Below are 11,964 nucleotides of genomic sequence, written 5' to 3' on the forward strand. Positions count from 1 at the left end.
ATTAAAGTACAAGTGGAAGCTTTTTGTAGATTCCCATTTTAGAACACACAAAATTGTAGAGTTAAATAATGAGTGTGTTTGCGAAATGTGGTTTGTTGTTTCTTGTTCCCAGTAGAGAGAGAACAAACAAATTACAGCTAATATCTTAGATCTTGATTTCATATAATAATTCTCACTATCTTTTTCTATGCTTTTATATATTTTATTAAAAAATGTTCTTTTTGGTACCTTGGAAACTTCTCCGTTTTGTTGTATATATGTATATATTATTCTCTTTTGGTTTTAGCTTAGCTAATATGAATCTTAATCATTTGGGTTTTGGCAAATGGATTATCAGGTTTGGTCATGTTCTTCTCTAGATTAATTAAATGATTATTATTATATAATGTATGTATATTTGCCCCATAAACTTATAGATTTCAACACAATATAGATGTTTAAGTCATGTCTTTAATTTTAGGTTATTAACTCTAGCTCACATAATAATAATACTAAGAAGAAGGTGGTTTAATAATGATACAATATTGTAAAACAAAAAGTTATTTTGTTTGCATATAAATCTGGTATGGATGATGATGACTTATTTCTTATACTTTCATTAGGCTTTTCGACTTGGATGGTGCTTCTTGTTTTGAATGCTTCTTAGATATTGTCATTTATCTTGTTTGTTAATTTTCAGATTCTTTTCTTGGGTTTGTAGGCTACTTTGGCTGATTCCTTTCTAGCATATCTTGATGAACTCTCTAATGTAAACAAGTTTCAGGTTTCTAAAGGCTTTTTACTTCTCCGTGTAAATGAAGTAATAACTATGTTGGTTGTTATGTAAGTGAAGTCTTTAATTTGTTTGGTTTACTTGGTGACTTTAATTTGTTTTGTTAATTTGATGGAGTTAATTGTTGTAATGTTTATAAGACTTGACCTTAAACTTAGTTTTGTAGCTATTTTTGTTAGTTCTTACTATAGCAAAAAACTCTCTTATCTTAAAGTTTTGATGAGAAATTTTCATGAGCTAGTTTTATTTTGACGATTGTTTATTTTAAAGTACTTTTCATAACTTAGTATAACCTTTTTGTTGTAGTTAAGGTGTTTGAAAAAATATCTGAGAGATCTTCACTAGATTTTCATATTTACTAATGTGGCAGCTATTGGGTCTCCATGGTTGTCATTAAAGTTTAACTTTATTTTGAGATGTATTTACGAAACTGTGAGCTATAAAATATGTTTTCTTGTCATGTTTCATGAGTAGAAATCTTCATGGAGAGTTTGAAGACTTGTCACAGACTTAAGCTAATACAATTTCGTACTCATCTTTTTCATTAGAGAAAAGTCATTCTACTGAAAAAAAGAAGAGATATTCTCCCTCTCTTCCTTTTGTTGTGGTGGAACTCATAGAAATGACTTTTCCTTTTTCGATTTTGGTTTTATAGTAAGTGAGTGGTCCAGGGACTTTATAAAATAGCTGGAAGCAAACTCAATGGCTTGATTGCTGGGGCTTGGGGATGTCTTTGAGAGAAAAAGGTATCTACAACATGAATCTAATGACACTCATTGTTTTTGTTACTTGGCTTTGAGCTCACTATGGTTTAATTGCTTAAAGAGATCATGGAAGTATCAAAGAGATACATAGGAGGTTTGTTCTATTTCAATATACTTTCTATTCATCTATTTAGGCTGTGAAGAATTGCACAAAATGTTTTTCTCTTTCAAAATCCATTTCTTTTTGGTGCAGAACAAATGAGATGCAGAAGATGGGTTACAAGCGTTCAGCAAAGAAGTGCAAAGAAAAATGGGAAAATATGAACAAATATTTCAAAAGGACCATTGTAACTAGGAAGGCTAGTATTGCAAATGATAAGACATGTCCATATTTTCAAGAATTAGATATTCTTTATAGAAATGGAGTGGTAAATACTGGAGCTGTCTTTGATAGTACAAATACTGGAAATAATTCCAAGGCTGAAGTATAGATCCTTTTCATGAAGATGCTTGTTAGCAGCAGCAGACATTATTTATTTCTACCAAACAGAAGTATACAAGTAGGCTGCCCTTTGCTAGCAGCAGACAAGACAAGGAACAGAAACTCTGTATGATATTTATTTCTGGTAATTGTTCTCTTGATACAAATCAAGGAACCATTTTGTTTGTTTAACCCGTTCTACCCTCTTTCTTTTTTAATTTGGTTTGTTTTGATGTCATTTATTTTTAAAACACTTAATAAAAGTTGGTAAGCAAATAAAGAAATCAACAGGTAAAGTAATGTTTATGATCTTATTTTTCAAAACCGAAAAATGAGAAACCAAATGAATGTCAAATAAGAATACTAACATATTTCATGTACTTGCTTTGCAATTCTGTTGTATTTTCTAAATGTCTTTAGAATGCTTCGCTTTGGACATTCATAATTGAGTATTTAGGTACAAGATGTTGAAATTTGATAAAAACAAGCATTGATTTTCTATTGTTGACTTTAAGCCATAGTTTGTCTTACCTCTCGACTTAGGTGTTTTTTTTATTATAGTTCCTGGAACACCAAAACATGAGATATTTGAGAAATATGCTGCTTCAATTTTGCAAGGGTCTGATATATTGAATAGAGTTTCTTTGATTATGGCTCCTAGGAAACCTGTTAGATTGCTGTTTTTGCTTTTTGACTTTTTTGTGAATACTTTAATGTGAATGTATTTCCAGGCCATAGTAAGCTTGTGGGTTGGTGCTGTGATTAGTAGCTGGTGCAATTTCATAACTGTCTTGTATGTTGGTAAGTGTTTACAAATTCTGCTTCTCAAAACATTTACATCTTTAATTTCTTTGATGATATCATTTACCTATAACCACTAAAGAGATTTAGAGTGTTTTTGGTTGATTTAGATATTTGATTCAAATTGTGATGGCTACTATAACTTAATGTTGATTCAAATTGTGATGGCTACTATAAATTAGGATTAGGCTTGTTTGGCATGGATATGAATACTAAAGAAACATTTTATTCATTCTTATATGTGATTCATAAATTTGTGTATTAGCTGTGATGGAAGTTAGTTTTGGATTTGATGCAGTTTCTTTCAATGAAATTGGCAACTGTTAATCCATGGATGGATTTTTTTTTATATATATCTTTTCCTAATTCTCAGGTTATCGTCCATTCCCGCTGCAGATGTAGGGTTCTTGTGTTGTTGGCATCTTTCCAGTAGTCCCTATGACAAAGTTTTGCTATCAATCACTTGTCTGGTTGTGATTAGAAGAATCATAAACTAAGGAATTTGGATCTTAAAGCTCAAGAAAGAAGAGTTTGTGAATGCTGGGTTTGTTAACATTGCATATTTTTTTGCTTCTTTTGTCATTTAAGTGATGTTGCTAATACAAAGTTGAAGGTTGAAGACTGAGAAGGCGTTTAGGATTTCTTATTTAAGTCTTGTATTAGGATCTTTGTTTCATGTACTATTGTAGAATGTATATATAAACACAATATTAAATTTTCATTTTATGTATACAAATGTAAAAGATAAATATTATAGTTTCTAAAATAATATTAATTTTATTAATTTGTTGGAGCGAGAAAAAATATTTATCTATATGGATACAATAAAATGGACAATAATACAACAATTAAATAAATATAAATTTCTAAAAATGGATAAAAACAAGCCTTTAATGTCGGTTTTAAACTGACATTATTGGCCTCTTTAATGTCGGTTTTAAAACGACATCATAGCCCAATCGACATTAAAGGGCTTCAATAACACTATCAAAGATGTCGGTTTGAAACCGACATTAAAGCCCAACCGACATTAAAGGGCTTCAATAACACTATCAAAGATGTCGGTTGAAAACTGACATTAAAGGCCTTTAATGTTGTTTTTAAACCGACATTAAAGAGGCCTTTAATGTCGTTTTTAAACCGACATTAAAGCCCAACCGACATTAAAGGCCTTTAATAACACTCGCAAAGATGTCGGTTGCCAAGTGACATTAAAGCCCTTTAATGTCGGTTTTAAACCGACATTAAAGGTCAGATTTCTTGTAGTGAGAAAATAACTTTTGGTTGGGCATGAAATTGAAAATATTTATTTTGTAGAATAATTAAAAATATTATTACCATATAAGATAATACTTTATACCATATTTAAATCATTCTAAAGGTAATAAATATTATATTAATAAATACAATATATATATATTAATAATTAAGGAAGTTACAATTGATATAATAAATATGATTGTTGATAATTAAGGAAAATGTTGTTCAAGATTAATGAAATTTGGATAATAAGGTAAATTCGTCCATTATTTTATGAAAAATGTTAGCCCATTTAACATTTTGATGAAATATATTAGAAAGAAGAGTCCATTGTGTAATATTATATAACAATTTAGGCTATTACAGTAGAAATCCCGTAAATAAGCGCAATTATTGTCTATACATTCTTATTCTTTATTTTCACTTGATTAAATAATATATATATGATGATAAAATATAAAACTATATTAAAAAACACTATTTAAAATACATATATATATAAAACATGATACATGAAGTACCATCCATGCGCACATACATTATTTGGGTTGACCTAATCAAAAGTTTAGTTGGAATGATCCAATCTAAATATGACCTGAACAGGATAGCTCATGGGCCAACTCAATTGTTAATAGAGATAGGGAAACTTTTATAAATGTAACAAAACAAACTATTTACGGTTCGTATAACAAAGTCCATCAAGTTAGTCATTTTTTAAATATTTCAGGTTTGCCCTTCCATATTTCTTTTCTTGCTCGCCATTCGTCTTCCTCATGCAATTTCTTTCATTGTCTTCCTTCTGCGATTTCGTCTTTCTTCTTTCCTATTTTTTTTATGCAATTTCTTTCCATCATCTTTCTTATTTTTCAATTCTTTATTTACATCGTTTAATCTTTCCATCGTTTTTCTTCTTTTTTTCTTTTTTTTTTGCTTTTCCATTGTCTTTCTACTTTTCCTCTTTTTTTTTTTCGTTGTGATTTCTTTCCATCGTCTTTTTTTTACGTCTTGTACAAAAAATAGCAAAATCTAAAAGATCGTGTATAAAAAATCTTGAAAAAAAATTATTTAGATTAGAGTAGCCAAATGTAAACTATCGTGTAAAAAAAATAAAACAAAATATCGTATATAAAGAATCTTGAAAAAAAATCATTTAGATTGGAGTAGCCAAATGTAAACGATCGTGTAAAAAAAATAAAAGATCGTGTATAAATAATCTTGAAAAAGATCATTTGGATTGGAGTAACAAAATGGAAACGATCGTGTACTAAAAGAATTAAAAAATCGTGTACCAAATTTTTTTAAAAAATCATTTAGATTTGGATCCCCAAATTTAAACGATCGTGTAACCAAATTTAAATATAACCAAATTAAACGATTGTGTAACAAAATTAAATGATGAAATTGAAAAGATAAATTGTAGTCATATCTAAACGATCACATATAGATTATAACCATATCTAAACGATTGCGTATAAATTGTAGTTATATCTAAATGATCTCGTATCAAACAATAATCAAATCTAAACGATCACAAATATATTATGCGCGCGTTGTTGACTGCGTGTTTGACGAACATTTTTGGTATTTTACACGGTGGGCCACTGGGCTTTTTCCGGTTTTGGAATTGTTCTATAGAGTGTAAATATTGTGCCACTTTTTTATATTTTTTAAAAGACCCCTAGAAATAGCTAGAAGAATAATATCATTTTTCAAGTTTTCGTTTGAAAAAAATGACAAACCTAAATGCAAAAGTACAAAACCAATTAAAAATAAAATAAATACAAATTGGCAAAGGTCCATCATACCTTTAAAAATCACTGCTTTCTACGGTTAAAAGAATATATAATTACACTTCGATAAAAACTGACATTAGAATCTAATCAATCATACAATCTATGCAAATCTTTCATCTTCGATCTTCAAACCTCCATTTTTTATCTTAAATTATTTGGGTGTTATCTTGGGGATTGGAGCTAACATTGAATTATTAGATTAAAATAATCTAGGTTGAAATTTATTAAATTTTAAAATAACTAATTTATTGGAAAAGATTTAGTTAATTAAAAGAATGAGGTCTTTTAAAAAATATAACAAAGCGGCAAAGTATTTACACTGTATAGAACAATTTCAAAAACGAAAAGAGGCCAGAGACCCATCGTGTAAAATACCAAAAATGTTCCCTCAATCACGCCGTTAATAATGCACACATAATATATTTGCTACACAATCATTCAGATTTGGCTATTGTTTGGTGCACGATCGTTTAGATATGACTACAATTTATTTTTCAGTTCTATTATTTAATTTTGTTACACGATCATTTAATTTGGTTAAGTTTAAATTTGGTTACACGATGGTTTAGATTTGTACCCAAATCTAAACGATTTTTTTTTCCAAAATTTAGTTACACGATTGTTTAGGTTTGACTAAATGTTTTTTTTAATTCTTTTGCTACACGATTGTTTATTCTTTTCTACACAATTGTTTAGTTTTGCTAAACAGTTTTTTTTAATTCTTTTGGTACACGATCGTTTAGATTTGTTTACCCGATAATTTATTTTTTTTACACGATCGTTTACATTTGGCTACTCCAATCTAAATGATTTTTTTCAAGATTCTTTATACACGATCTTTTAGATTTTTGTTATTTTTTGTACACGGTCATTTAGATTTGGTTACCCAAATTTAAACGACGTAAAAAAAGAATAAAAAAAGAAGAAAGACGATGGAAAGATTAAACAACGTAAAAAAAGAATTAGAAAAGAAGAAAGACGATGGAAAGAAATTGCAGCAGAAAAAAAAGAAGACGAAAAGAAGAAAGGCGATGAATCGCAGCGAGGAGGAAGACGAGGAAAGAATCGTAGCGAGGAAAAGAAGAAAGGCAAAAGGGTAAATCTGAAATATTTAAAAAATGACCAATTTCATGGGTTTTGTTACACGGGCCATAAATAGTTTGGTGTTTTGTTACATTTATGAAAGTTTCCTTAAAAGAATTGAGGATTTAAATTTATTGGAATCTTAATTGAAAAAGTTGGTTTTGGTGGAATTGAAATTAATTAAATATATATATATGAGTATGTATATTTAATTAAGAATTTGGATTTTTGGTGTAATATGATATTAATTATTTTATTTTTTTTACAAATAATTAATATTGAAAAGTAAATTTAATTATATGATGAAATATAATTATAATTGTTGGAAAATAAGATGAGTTAAAGAAGAGAGATGATTGACATTGATTGGCAGGAAAAAGATAATAATTGATCGGGGAAAGAGAATGGGAATAAAACTTCCGAAAATGGAAAAGCCCCTCATAATGGAAAATAAAAAAAAAAGTCTGGTCAACCATTTGATACGCGATCGTTTAGATTTTCCTATTATTTGGTACATGATTCTTTAGATTTGATCCAAATCTAAACGATTTCTTTGTTCACGATCGTTTAATTCGATTTATTTATACACGATCATTTAGATTTGAGTAGCCAAAGCTACATGATTTTTTTAAAAGATTCTTTGCTACACCTAAACGATTTTTTTCAAGATTTTTTTTTGTACGTTTGAATTTGCTACATAATCGTTAGATTTGGGTACATGATGATCATTTGCTAGTTTAGATTTGACTATTTTTCTATACACTATCATACATTTGGCTACCCAAATTTAGATCTTTTATATTCACTACAATTTTTTCTTGGCGTAATTTTTGTATGGTTAATTAATGGCAAATTTTTGGTGTCATTAAAAATATTTCCAACTAAAATAACCCCAAACTCCAAAATCTTTTAGGGCCGTTTGGCCCCAGTTTTGTAATCAAGTAATGCCAAGCCCACGTTTGACCCACAATCTAAAAGGATGAGATTAAGAAATGGGGTAAATCGACGGTTCAATCTTTTTACAAAATAAAAAAAGAAAAAAAATCTCTTTCCTCTTAATTTATGATCTTTCATCGTCTCTCTCCCCATCTCTTCTTCTTTGCGTTCGCATCAAACCCTAGCCTCCTCTACGCTCTTCATCTCCTACGCTTTTCATCTACTCATTTAATTTCTCTTCTGTCTCTTTTTCTTTTTCTCATACAAAGAGGAAATCGGATTCCGACGGAGATTTATTGACGGGTTTGTGCTTTTTTTTTTTTGTACTTTTTTAATGCTTTATTTGTTCTAGTTTTTTTTCTTTGTTCCATTTTTTTTTGCTAAGGTTCTTTTTTTTGTGTGTTTTTTCGTGCATGCATCTTTATCTTCGTTGTAAGGTTTTTTTTTTCTGTGTTTTCATGCATTTTTTTGTTGGAAGTTCTTTTTTTATCTGCCTTTTTTCCTTTTTTTTTTTGTTTTGTAGATACACTTTTTGTTTTTTAATTTTTTATTACTTTTCTAAATGAATATATTAAAAATAAGAAAGTGATATACTATATCTGTTTTGTATATGTTAGATAATCAAATTCTCTTTTACTTTCTTATTATTACTGAATAGAGAAAAAAAAAATTGGAATTGGAGGTACTATTGTTTTTAATTCATTTTTTTTCGATTACCTGATCTGAAAAAGTTTTGGATGGAAATGATATTGAACTTGTGTCGTCGTCTTGTGTCCTTATTAAAGAGGTTTGTCTTCTTCACACTCATATACAAAGTTTGTTGCACACACTCAAATTATTCAGTGGCTTATTCTTCTTTGCCTTATTTTGCATAAATATGTCATGTCAAGAACAAGGATATACGGAAGTTCCTTGATGGTATCTATGTCAAGAAGAGAAGTTGGAGCTTGGAGGTGATCAATACAAGTGTAAGTTATATCTACACTTAGTTTCTTTTTTGGAATTGTTTTTTTTTTCATGACTAATAGCTTAATTTTGTGATGTTTCTTTTTGTGTCTGCTCTTTGAAAATACATCACAGTTTTTAGTTAAGGCACAAAAACAATGCTCAGTAACCCATTTTTCACTTGATTTTTTATTACAAATATAATAATAATGATCTTAGGTTCTTCATGTGTGCATTGCATTAACATTATATTGATCCTGAATTTTTAGTTATGTGAAGCTTAGATGCTCATTAACCATTTATTTTAAAACATCAAACTTTAATTTTTTATTCATTTGCAATTGTGGAACATTTTGGTTATTTGTTTGTTTTAAAACATCAAGTTTTGATATTTTGATTACTTTTCTATATCAAAGTTTGTAAATAAGTTTGTGTAGTCTTAGTGTTTGAGTTTTAAAATATTTTGGTACCTTGATTTGTTTATTTGGTAGTTGAGAAATTTAAATTTGACAAAACTGATTTGACAAAACTGATTTGACAATGACAGATTTAAATTTAGAAATCTTATTTTTATTTACATATGAGGTAGTTGTATTTGTATTAAAAAACATTAATGTTTACTTTTGGTGGTTAAGACATTTAAATTTTGGAAATCTTAATTTAATTTTATTTGTATTTAATACATAGTAATTATTTATTTTTTTTCATTTATCAATGGTGGTTGAGTGAGTTGGAAGGAAAAATTTATTAGTTCAGACACCCATTTGTTTTAAATAGAACATTTCTCTTTTATTTCTAAACACACAACCTCCTTGGTTTGTTTCTAAATTTTACTTTCTTTGAGGTTGTGGTCATAACATTCTCCCATATCTTTGAGTGGTAACTATTTTACATTTATTTTATATAGACTTTGTTTTATATATATTATTATTTTTTATTTTTCTTATACTATTATTTTCTTTCTTTTTCCTTTGATCTTTGATATTTTGTTTGGGTATGCATATTTTACTTTGTTAATGTGGACTTTTTTTTGTTTTCCAACTATCAAGAAGTAAACTCAATTATATTAGTTCCACTTATCTCATCTCATTTTGCTTTTTTTTTTTTAGGTTTGTCTTAGCCTTGCCTTGCATAGTCACACCATTACGCTCTTTTCTTTCCTACATTTGTATATGAACTTTTATGTTTTTAATTTCTTTGTTAGTACATTCATGTTTTGTATATTATGATTGTTTTATATTTGTCAAATTATTTGGTTTAACTTTTGAGAATACTGTGAATTTAATTTGTAATATTATTTTTTCCTTTTTAAGTTAATTTATATTGTTCACTTGTTGTAATAAAACATGAGGGTTACACATGTTTTTATAAACAAAAACTCACTTGAAACATCTGTTTGTGAATAATAATTCTGATTTTTTATAGAAACAAATGGGATGAGTGTTACTAATTTTTTTCTTAAAAAAATTTGCGTAAAAATAATTATGGTTGATGCGTTATTGGTTAAATTATAAAATTTAAATTTCATATAAATTTAAAGATTTAATATCAGAAAACAAATATGTCCTAAAGAAAATGATAAAAAAGATTAAAAAAGAAAGTAAATTTCTTACTATGATTTTTGTTATTTTGGATTTTAAAACAAAAGGTAAATTAACAACTTATTACTAACTTCTAAAACGTTGGTAAATTTGTAACAAAGCAATATGTTAAAACTTTTGTTTGTAAATTATTAAAAAAGATAATCTACTTTTTTAAATTAAATTAAACTCAAGTAAGTTTGACAATTTTTTTTTTAAAAAGATATCATTGTCTTTTCTAAAATCAAAACTAAATAAAAAAAAACTTGTTTTACTTCGTAACTAAATTGAGTTACATAAATTGAAAAAACGAAAACAATTTCTTAAAACTTTTGTTTTTAAGAAAATAATCATAAAAGAAGATAATCTAGTATTTTTTTAAAGCAATTCTAAATTAAAATTAAGTAAGTCTCACAATTTGTTTTTTAAAAGATATCGTTCTCACAATTTGTTTTTTAAAAGATATCGTTGTCTTTTTTTACAATCAAAACTAAATCAAGAAAATTTTCAAACTTCATAACTAAATTATCTAGATAATGAGTTATATAATTAAAAAAACAAAAATAATTTTTTTAAACTTTTGTTTTTAAGAAAAAAAATTGTAAAGGTAATGTTGTACTTTTTTAAAAGCAAAGCTAAATTAAAATCAATTAAGACACTATTGTCTTTTCTAAAATTAAAAGTAAATCAAGAAAAATTTCAAACTTCATAACTATATTACATAGAGCAAAGAATTACATAATTAAAAATAAACAATTTTTTTTTTAAACTTTTGTTTTAAGGAAAAAATTGTAAAAAAAGATAATCTTGTATTTTTTTAAAAAAGCAATGCTAAATTAAAATCAAGTAAGTCTCACAAGTTCTTTTTTTTAAAAAAAAAAACACTTGTTTTTTCTAAAATCAAAACTAAATCAAGAAAATTTTCAAACTTCATAACTAAATTATATAGAGAAAAGAGTTACATAATTAAAGAAAAAAAAAATAAAAGAACCTCGTGTACTAGGAACTCAATTGTGTTTATTTTGTCAGGAACTTATCGTGAAATAAAGTACTAAAATAGCATGGACATAGATCCAAATGAGTTGATTGCAATACTTATTGTCATTTGCACAACACAGCAACAATGGATGCTAATGTTCAATATGATAATGAGACTTGGAGACAGAAGAATAGAAAACCAATCACCACACCTAAGACACCAAATTAGGCAACTTAACTTTTTTCGTCTAATTCATGAAAGTGATATAGCTTGTTCGAGAAAGTACAAGGATGGATCGAAGATGTTTTACTATCTTGTGTACTATGTTAAGAACAAGAGGGGGATTGGAAGCCACTCGATATGTGGATGTTGAAGAGATGGTTGCGATTTTTTTGCATATTGTAGCACACGATGTTAAGAATAGGGTAGCTCGACGACATTTTGCAAGGTCTGGTGAAACAGTGTGAAGACACTTCAATGCTGTTCTTAACGCAATTCTTAGACTCCATGAAATCCTTCTTAAGCAACTTGATCCAGTGACCCATTCTATAACGACCCAACTCCTTATACTAAGTCGAAACCATTACTAATTTAAAAGATAAATAGAATTTGTAAAGTTTGGATAAAATA

General features: G+C 27.7%; 1 long non-coding RNA gene across 1 annotated transcript; it reads left to right on the forward strand.

Annotated features, from left to right (window-relative positions):
* The first annotated feature begins 658 nt into the window (after window positions 1-658).
* LOC127148581 (uncharacterized) lies at window positions 659-3,479 on the forward strand. Its single transcript, XR_007819683.1, has 4 exons — window positions 659-1,518; window positions 1,730-2,102; window positions 2,689-2,758; window positions 3,132-3,479. It is a non-coding gene; the product is annotated as an uncharacterized LOC127148581 (long non-coding RNA).
* The last annotated feature ends 8,485 nt before the right edge of the window (window positions 3,480-11,964 follow it).

This window comes from Cucumis melo, chromosome 3, assembly GCF_025177605.1.
Source record: "Cucumis melo cultivar AY chromosome 3, USDA_Cmelo_AY_1.0, whole genome shotgun sequence".
NCBI classification, from domain to species: Eukaryota; Viridiplantae; Streptophyta; class Magnoliopsida; order Cucurbitales; family Cucurbitaceae; genus Cucumis; species Cucumis melo.